Below are 8,442 nucleotides of genomic sequence, written 5' to 3'. Positions count from 1 at the left end.
TGAATTGGCCATTCTTTCTTAAAAATGGAAAGTCCCTCTAAAGGGCATTCTGGTGTGGTTTGGATTTGGCAACAATCTCCTCCATTTATCAGCTCCAACCTACACTGCCTTTGGAATGCTGTCCATTGGCTAGCTTTTTCCCCAACCATGGATTTCTGGATGAGGAAGAAAGGGCAATTGCATTTCCAGCCAAAACCCAGTGAAGAGCAGGGCAGCCAAAACATCCTGTGGAGATACAGGCTTTCAGCCGGGCACACAGAGGCTTTTGGTTCCTGCTCGGTGTAGCCGGCACGTCTCCTCTGTGGACTGCTCCTGCCTCCCACGTGGCCATGGCTAATAGGTACAAGGCTCTGCAAGTGGATCGAAGAAGGTGGGCACATCTGCTGGCAGTACAGGAGAGCAGAGAGGAAACAGCCTGGCAGGACCCTGGCCAGCAAGGCAAGGCACCCGCTGGACCTGCTCTTTGTCAACAGAAAAGGACTGGTGGGTGATGGCACGCTTGGGGTTGTCTGGGGTTCAGCAATCATGACAAGTCTCTGTGCTTGGCTGGGTTTGTTCCTCTTTCTGTGCTTTCTGTTGTCCCTGTGCTCTGCGGTGTCTACCCAGGGCTGTGTAGCTGCATGGCACAGCTAAAGAGCAGGAGGGCCTCATTTGTCTGCCCTTTGATATGGCTGCTCACAGCAGCCTTTTCAATCTGCAAGCTCCATCTGGAGAGTGACTTCCCCCCCTGTATTTGGTCTCGGAGGCCAGGGCCTGTCATCTGTAGTCTCAGGTGGCATTGAGGGCTGCCCAGTGCCTCAGGCTGCTGTGACCCTACCGCAGAACAACAGGAGACAGTGGCAGGTGGTTGTTTCCAAAGTCACATCCTTCAGGGGTGGTGTGCCATGTGTGTCCTTTGTCCAGCCCAGCCCCAGACCTAGGGATCAGACGCAGGCGCTGCTGCTGCTGCCACTGAAGTCAGCGAGGATTTGGTGGTTGGTTTCCATCCCAGCAGAACTGGTCACTTATGAAGCCGGCTGCTGATGGCGCCCTGCAGATCTCTGGGCTGCACGGCTGTGAGGGAGCTGTTCCTTGTTGTTTTTCTCCATCAGGGAAAGCTGTGCCGGCCAGGTGTGCGTCTACAGGGCAAACAGGGAGCGCGCAAGTCTCTTCCATCTGTGTCTGCTGAGAGTGGTGATCTTTGAGATTAAGTGGCACAAAGTCAATTGCTTGTGGTCCCTCTGTGGGTATCCATGTTAGGTAATGCTGCTAAATCTGCCTGTAGCACAGCAGCAGGGGGAAAAGCCTCTCAGCTCTGCAGGAGCGATAAGCTGCCATTGATGTGCAGAAAAACTGCATTTTGTCTTTATGAGGAAGAGAAGAACTGGCTTAGCAGCGAGAGAAGGTGGAATGGTTCTTCTGATCTTTCCTTCTGCCTCGTACAGGCAGATCTCTGTGGCTCATAGGTGTGCCCCTGACTGGCAGTAAATGGGGGAATCCCCGGAGCCATAGCCAGGTTGGGCCATGAGATGCCGGCTCCAACTGGGAGCACAGCCCTGGGTGGGCTCACCTGCAAAGTGTGGGCAGACTGTGTCTTGGAGGTCGGTGCCACAGGCAAAGTCCATCAGTTTTGCCTGTCCGGTGACCAGGTCGAGGAGGATGTTCTCTGGTTTGATGTCCCGGTGCAGGACCCCACAGCTGCTGCAGTATTGCATGGCCTTCAGCACCTGGAGGAACAGCCCCTGCACCACCTCCTCCGACATGGAGCCCCCATGGCAGAAGGAAATCAAAGAGGTTCTAAGACTGCTCAGGGCGCTCCATCACCAACACGAAGTTGTTAGGGAGCTGACACCAATCCAAGAGCTGAACAACACCATGGAACCCAGTGGACACCTTGTCCAGCAGCTCGATCTCCACGGGCACGCGGATTCCATTGGGCTGCAAGAAGACCACAATGCCATCAGTGGGGCTGATGCCGTGCCAGGGGTCTGGAAGCCCTCACCCAGTCCAGGATGCTCTGAGCCCTCCACTGAGCTCACGCCAGCTCTCTCCTGAGGCGTCCTGGCAGCTTCCACTCTCCCGGGCCTCAGCTTACCCCACCCGTCATGTGCTGTTTTCTGCCGCTGGCCCAAGTCATTCACCAGCTCGCCCTAATGACGGATGCAATCCCGCGACACACATTTGATGGCCACCTGCGAGCCAATGGGAGCAGCGGGCTGAGCTCAGATCCCACCCTGCCCAGCCCCGCCTTCCCTCTCCTCTGCCCTCCCCCTACTCCGCCCCTTGCCAGCCCCACCACCCACCGGGGCGTTGTCCGCCAGGCACGTCCCCAAGCAGACGGTGCCCAAGGCACCGCGGCCCTGCAGGTAACCCAGCGGAATCGCTCTTGCAGGGCCTTCCCTGCAGGTGAGGTGTGGCTGTTGGCGTTCGGGCCAGGGCTGGGAACGGTCCCCGACCTCCCCGCTACGGCCCCCCAGGCACCTCGGGCTGGGCATCCCCATCTGAACAGGGCACTGGCATCGGGCTGGGCGGCCACGCTGCCGAGTGGCAGAGCTCAGTCCGGGGAACCTGCAGCGGAGGCGGGAGTGAGGCCCTGCCGCGCGTGTCCTCCGCGGGCCCGAGAGGAGCCACAAGCGGAGTCGGGGCCGGAGTTGTGACAGACGGAGCTGAGGGGTGGCGATGCTGCCCAAGACGCAGCTACTGAGGCCTGCCCGGCAGCACCACGGGCAGTACGGCGAGGGCCACCAAGGAGAAAGCGCTGCCGACTGCTCTATGGACTCGCTCCATCATTTGAGCAATGCTGCTCCAGTCCACAGACCATGAAACAGAAAGGGAAAAATCACCCACTTGCAAGAATGCCCAGAGCGTGCCGTGAAAAGATTAAAAAAAAGGACTCTTGCAAAAGTCCCCAGATCATGCAACTAAAATGGTAAAATAAGGACGCTTAAATGAGTTTGCAGACTGTGCCAAAAAAGGAGGATAAAAGGACACTTGCATGAATTCTTGGACTGCACAGCAAAACAGGGGAAAAAAAAGAAAAGAAGGACACCTGCACAAATCCACAGAGTGTAAGGACACCTGCATGTGTCTGCAGACCCTATGAGCACAGAGAAAAAAAAAGGATGCCTTCAGACACCCTGCTGGGCAAGAGACACCCCCTTTTTAGCTGAAGCTGTTGGCAGGAGTTTTACCAAACATATGCCATCTTTATGCCAGTTTTGTTTCAATTTGCTGCCCCAGCAAAAAAACTTTTACTTACCTGTCAGACCATTAAAAACTTTGCGGGATGACACCAACAAGAATGCCCTGCCAACTGCTCTGTGGATCCACTCCACCATTTGATCAGTGCTGCTCGAGCCTGCAGGCCAGGAAACAAAGAAGGAAAAGGAACCCATTTGCCCCAGACTGTGCAAGGAAAAGGGGAAAAAAGGGACACATGCAGCAATCGGCTGACTGTATAAGAAGAAGGCAAAAATAAAAGACACCTGCACATGTCTGCAGACCCTAGAATTGCAGCTGAAAATAAAAGGATGCCTGCATTTGTCCACAGACTTTATGGCATCAGGCGACAAAAAGGGCTCCTTTGACAGGGCGCACACTGTCCCAAAGCAGCACAAAACCCGCTTGAAGTGCATAACCCATAGCTCAAAGGATCCAAGAGGAACGCAGAACAGGCACCAAGCCCACACACCCTGTCCTTTGGCCACCAATGCTTCTGACTAAAACCAGTTCCCTAAATTGGAATGCCTGTCATTCCCGTCCGTTCACTGCGTGGTTAACATCAATCAGCAAATTGTAGGGCTCACTGAAGGAAGAATGATTTTTTAGCGGGGAAAAGATGCCGACTAACAAATCACCCATATGTGTTTGCATGACACTGGAGCAGCGTTTATGTTGGCAATATGGCAGGGACACGTCCTCTGCACGGGGCAGTGCCCACGTCCTGTGCATGGCAGGGGGTGCCCTTGGAGCAACCCTCACACAGTGAGGGTGCACCCATGGCGGCATTTGCCCATTCTCTCCACTTCCACCAGCTCCCAAGTCAGCCCTTCTCTTGACAAACTTCTCCGTCCAACACTGAGCTCCTTGTGCCTTTGCCAAAACCCACTCCCGTTGGCTTGTGGGAAACCTGCAAGGTCAGATTCCCCATGGATGTGGGTTTGAAATCTCTGTCATGCCCACGATGGATACGTGCTGCATAGTACTGCATTTTTCAGTCATTTGCTGCTCTCTCATTTCCGGCCTGCAGGAGCTGAGTAAATTGATCCTGGTTTTCCTGAGCTAACTTAGTCTTTTCTTTTCGGGGCCATATAGCTCACTGAACCACAAACTTCACATCTACTGCGGACAGTTGCAAGCACCAAGCAGGGCAAACGATCCAAAGTGCAGCTTCTGAAGAATTCTCCTCCGTCATTTCATTCTAGACTTCCTCATAACGTGCCTCAGTACCTCAGGTTTCCAGTCTCACGGGTAACAGGAGAAGGCCGCAGGTCAAGAACAGGAGTTCAGCCAATGGCTACAGGAAGCAGAGGAATTTGCAAGGCAGGTGAGTGCTGGAGCTGATGGAGGCCTGCCAAGCTGCCTGCTCTTGTCTTGCTGCTGAAACCCTGAACTTCAGTGCTCCTGAGAACAGCACTTGGGCCTAAATCCCACTGGAATCAGCATTTCTTAGAGGGATTGGCATTTGCTGAGGAATGGCGTACACTGCTCATCCTCTTGGCAGTTAACCCAGGCCATGTGTTAGAAAGGACAAAGCTAAGTGAGTCTGTGGAGTTTCCTGGGAGGAACAAAGCCCTGTGACAGCAAGCAGCATTCCCAGGCTGCTCTCAGGGGGAAAATCCCAGCAAGCTGATGACACCTGGATAAAGGGGTGAATACAAATGTGAGCTACGTTGGCATACAATAGCAAGGTCTGGGACATGAAGGTAAGGGGCAAATAGTGTCATTGATGCCTTTGCTCAGGTGTTCCATATCAATTTAGCTGAAAATGTCAGTGGTAAGTCTATCATCTTATTACATTAGAAAAAAAACAATAACAAAATGACTTTAACTTCTGTGGCTGCTTTGTCTCCAGGTTCAAACGTTGTTAGGTTTGAATTCTGATGCCTGTTGGAAAAGTGAATGGAATTAGCAGAATTAATGCATTGTTTAGTTATTTTTTGGGTTGTGCTTGTTTTGAAGTATTAGCAGATGCTGCGGTGTGTCTAAAGTAGTGTTAAATTCATATGAACTGAGTGGTGGGATGAAGTCAGAAAACAAATTCTGTCTGGCCTGGATTTTAAAAATCATGTAAGCCACATTCACAGCACCTTTAGGTGAAAAAGAAAGAATGTTTTTCTTTGGTTTGCTGGTTTATTTGTTCATTTACTTATTCATTTGTAATTCTCAGCTGATAATAGGCACAGTGAAACCAGTGCAACTGCACTAATGATTGCTTCAGGGAGAGGCTTTTTGAGTCAAGTAGAGCAGCTGATCAGTATGGGAGCAAGTATCCACTGCAAATCCTCTAATGGCTGGTAAAAAACAAACAGGCAAACCAAAGCATAGATTTGTCAGTATACAAATGAGAAAGAATTTTCTTTAACATTTAAACTAATTGCTAACTTAACAGACTACTGTAAGCAATAGTAAATTTTGACATTCGAAACATATTTGAACTTCTGTTTATCACATTGTATTCCGGAAATTATAAATTGAATTCAGAGTCTTAGGCTGTGTGTCTTTTGAAGCGAGAAGTTCAAAAAGGATTTCTGTGTACTCTTTCAGGATGGCTGTGGACTGGGCTAAGCACTTGGGAGAGACAGAGGTGGTTGACTTGTGGGAATCCTACAGGTAAGCTAAAACAACTTTGTAGAAACAGCTGAAGGGAAATGTTGAAGGGAAATTTGCATTTTGGCTTCTAATCAGAACAATTTTTAGCTTTTTGTGCCTTTAAGTCTGACCTAAATAGCAGGATTTATTTGAGACCAGGAATGTTTCAAAACCATGCTTTTTAAAAAACTGGTGTTTGTAGTCAGTGTATTTCTTTGATTATGTTTGATTATTGATTTGCACTTGATTATATGCAAATCCTAGGATAAGTATAGTTACAGTGGTATAGACTTCTTTCATATTATTTTTTTTTTATCATTTTGATGTGGGCATTGCTATCATGATTATATGTCTAGGCAGGAAATGAGTCTAGTGACTTAGATAAATAGAGATAATGATTCTACTATGTACCATTTTAATTTCAGATGCTTATTTAGGAAACAAACCTGTTGTGTTTTTGTCTATACATTGTTGTCCATACATAGTAGCCATATGAAAGAAATTCAGTAGAAGTGACATTTATACTAGGTCATTCAAGAATTGGTTTCTGATTAACGTACAGTTACAGTTCAGTTGTCATTTTGCAGAGACTAGTATTTTTAGAACACTTTTTAGTGTAGTTTCCACTTGCATAGTACCTACTTATGGGAGGAAAACATTTGGGAAAACATTGCTTTGAAATACTTTTTATTTAACAGGTAAACAAGTAGTGTCTTTATACTTTGAGTTCTGACACTTTGCTTATGGCTGTGTTTCAATAAAGAGTAAGAACTGAAAGTTATGCTAAAAATTGAAGTTTCATGCTTTGTTGGATTGCACTTAAACCAGTGAACAGTAAGAGTATTTTGGAGGTGCTGTTCTGCTACACTTGAAAATTAAAATTGGAAAGGAGTAGTCTTGTTGGTGTTGATCTAAGCTTAGTTGGTGGCTGAATGCAAACCTGAAACAAACAGCCTTGATTCTGGTCTGGTCTGTGCATTTTTCTATTTGCTTCAGCAGGTTTTGGAAATCTGGATGAAAGCTCCCTGGTCTGAGCAAGTGCTAGTGAGCTTAGCGCAGAGGACAGAGAACTACTGACAGCTTATCATCACAGTTTTGATGAAAAGGTGGATCTGGACCTCATTATGCACTCATTTCATAACATCTGTCATAGTTGTGAGACCGGTAAGTATAAACACACACTCCCAGCCAATGATTGTACTTTGAGCCTTTGATGAATCCTGCCCCTCTTTTGGAAACACTACATAGGTAAAACCTTCCAAATGCTACTCTGCACAGTACTGATGGATATTTTAAGCGAATTTGCTGCTTAACTCTGCAAACCTGCTTCTCTTTCAGGAGCGATTTTAATATTTCTTCCTGGATATGATGAGATAGCTTGAGGGACCGCATTCTTTTTGATGACAGGAGATTTGCTGACCATGCGCACAGGTAAAGCCTCTATGGTTGAGGTTTTCACTGTGTCTTTCAAAAACACTTAAATGTGCATTAGATATCAGGTTTTCATGCTTCATTCAAATACTCCGACTTTGGATCAGAAGAAAGTCACCTCCTGCTGTGCGCAAGATAGTACGATTTAGAGGACTTTGTCAGATATTGTATTAATCTCTTTTGTCTTTGCTTTTAACTATAGTTCTGGTTGTTTTAATTGCAGATTCTTTCTACAAATACAGCAGAAACCAGCATAACAGTCAATGATGTGGTATTTGTTATTGGCTCAGGCAAGGTGAAAGAGGTATGAGTGGTTAAAAGCTTCTGTGACAAGTAAACTTCCTAGTGTTATTCTAACATATGTAATAGGTAAATTTTAGAGTACTATTTTCTTATAGTAGGCTGACAGCTAGTGCATGTCAAGTAACAAAGATCACAGAAGTTTTGACATTCTTTTTATGACAAATACTGTAAAAAATTAGCTGTTAATAAACCTAGTAAAAACTATTGTAGATTGAAATGTTGATGCATTTTACAGTTTCTGTTAGGTGTTTTAAAATGAGTCCATCTGTTTAGACTGCCATATTCCTGAGACTTAAGAGAGCACTGGGAGTTCCCTTTGTCCTACTGTTGTGTCAAGTCGAAATCCAATCCATTAAGTTTTTAAGTATTGCTTATGTTGTGTTGAATGCCCATTCCCAAATGACGTGTGAAGGAAAGGAGAGATAGTATGATGAGGCAGTTTTAGACCTATGTCTTTGAAAATGAAGTTGGATTTCATAGGGCAGATACATGCCAAATTTCTAAAGTTCCTGTCTTTTTCTGTGACTTTGCATCAAATGTAAGAAAATAAGGATGTGCTTTCTAAGTGAGACAAAGAAGAAGACCTTAATCAACACAAGAACATGTTTTTTCCTGGTTTGTGATAATTCAAAATACAGTCCATCTATTTTATTGACTCAAAATTACCTACAGAGACTACAAAGAAAACTTCAAGTTAGGAAACCGTAGCACAAAGATAATGCAAAACGTGTATTATAAATTCAATTGAAAGGAGGTACTTCAGGGCATACCTCTGTGCCAGAAGCTGCTGGTGTTTGTTAAAATTATTTTTTCTATTTTTTAAAGAATTTCTGTTAAAAGCTTATGAATAACTTCTTTATTTCATGTATCATGGTTAATCATGGTTTTATGTTCCTTGCTCTGCTTTTATAGAAGTCT

The 8,442-nt window shown here is 46.4% G+C and overlaps 1 long non-coding RNA gene across 1 annotated transcript; it reads left to right on the top strand.

Annotated features, from left to right (window-relative positions):
* The first annotated feature begins 6,924 nt into the window (after positions 1 to 6,924).
* On the top strand, positions 6,925 to 7,516 carry LOC128822006 (uncharacterized). The gene is made up of 3 exons (XR_008441314.1): positions 6,925 to 6,954; positions 7,129 to 7,221; positions 7,445 to 7,516. It is a non-coding gene; the product is annotated as an uncharacterized LOC128822006 (long non-coding RNA).
* Positions 7,517 to 8,442: the final 926 nt, after the last annotated feature.

Source organism: Vidua macroura, chromosome Z (assembly GCF_024509145.1).
Source record: "Vidua macroura isolate BioBank_ID:100142 chromosome Z, ASM2450914v1, whole genome shotgun sequence".
NCBI classification, from domain to species: Eukaryota; Metazoa; Chordata; class Aves; order Passeriformes; family Viduidae; genus Vidua; species Vidua macroura.
The sequence above is the reverse complement of the archived record's forward strand: the minus strand, read 5'-3'. Positions and strand labels throughout refer to the sequence as shown.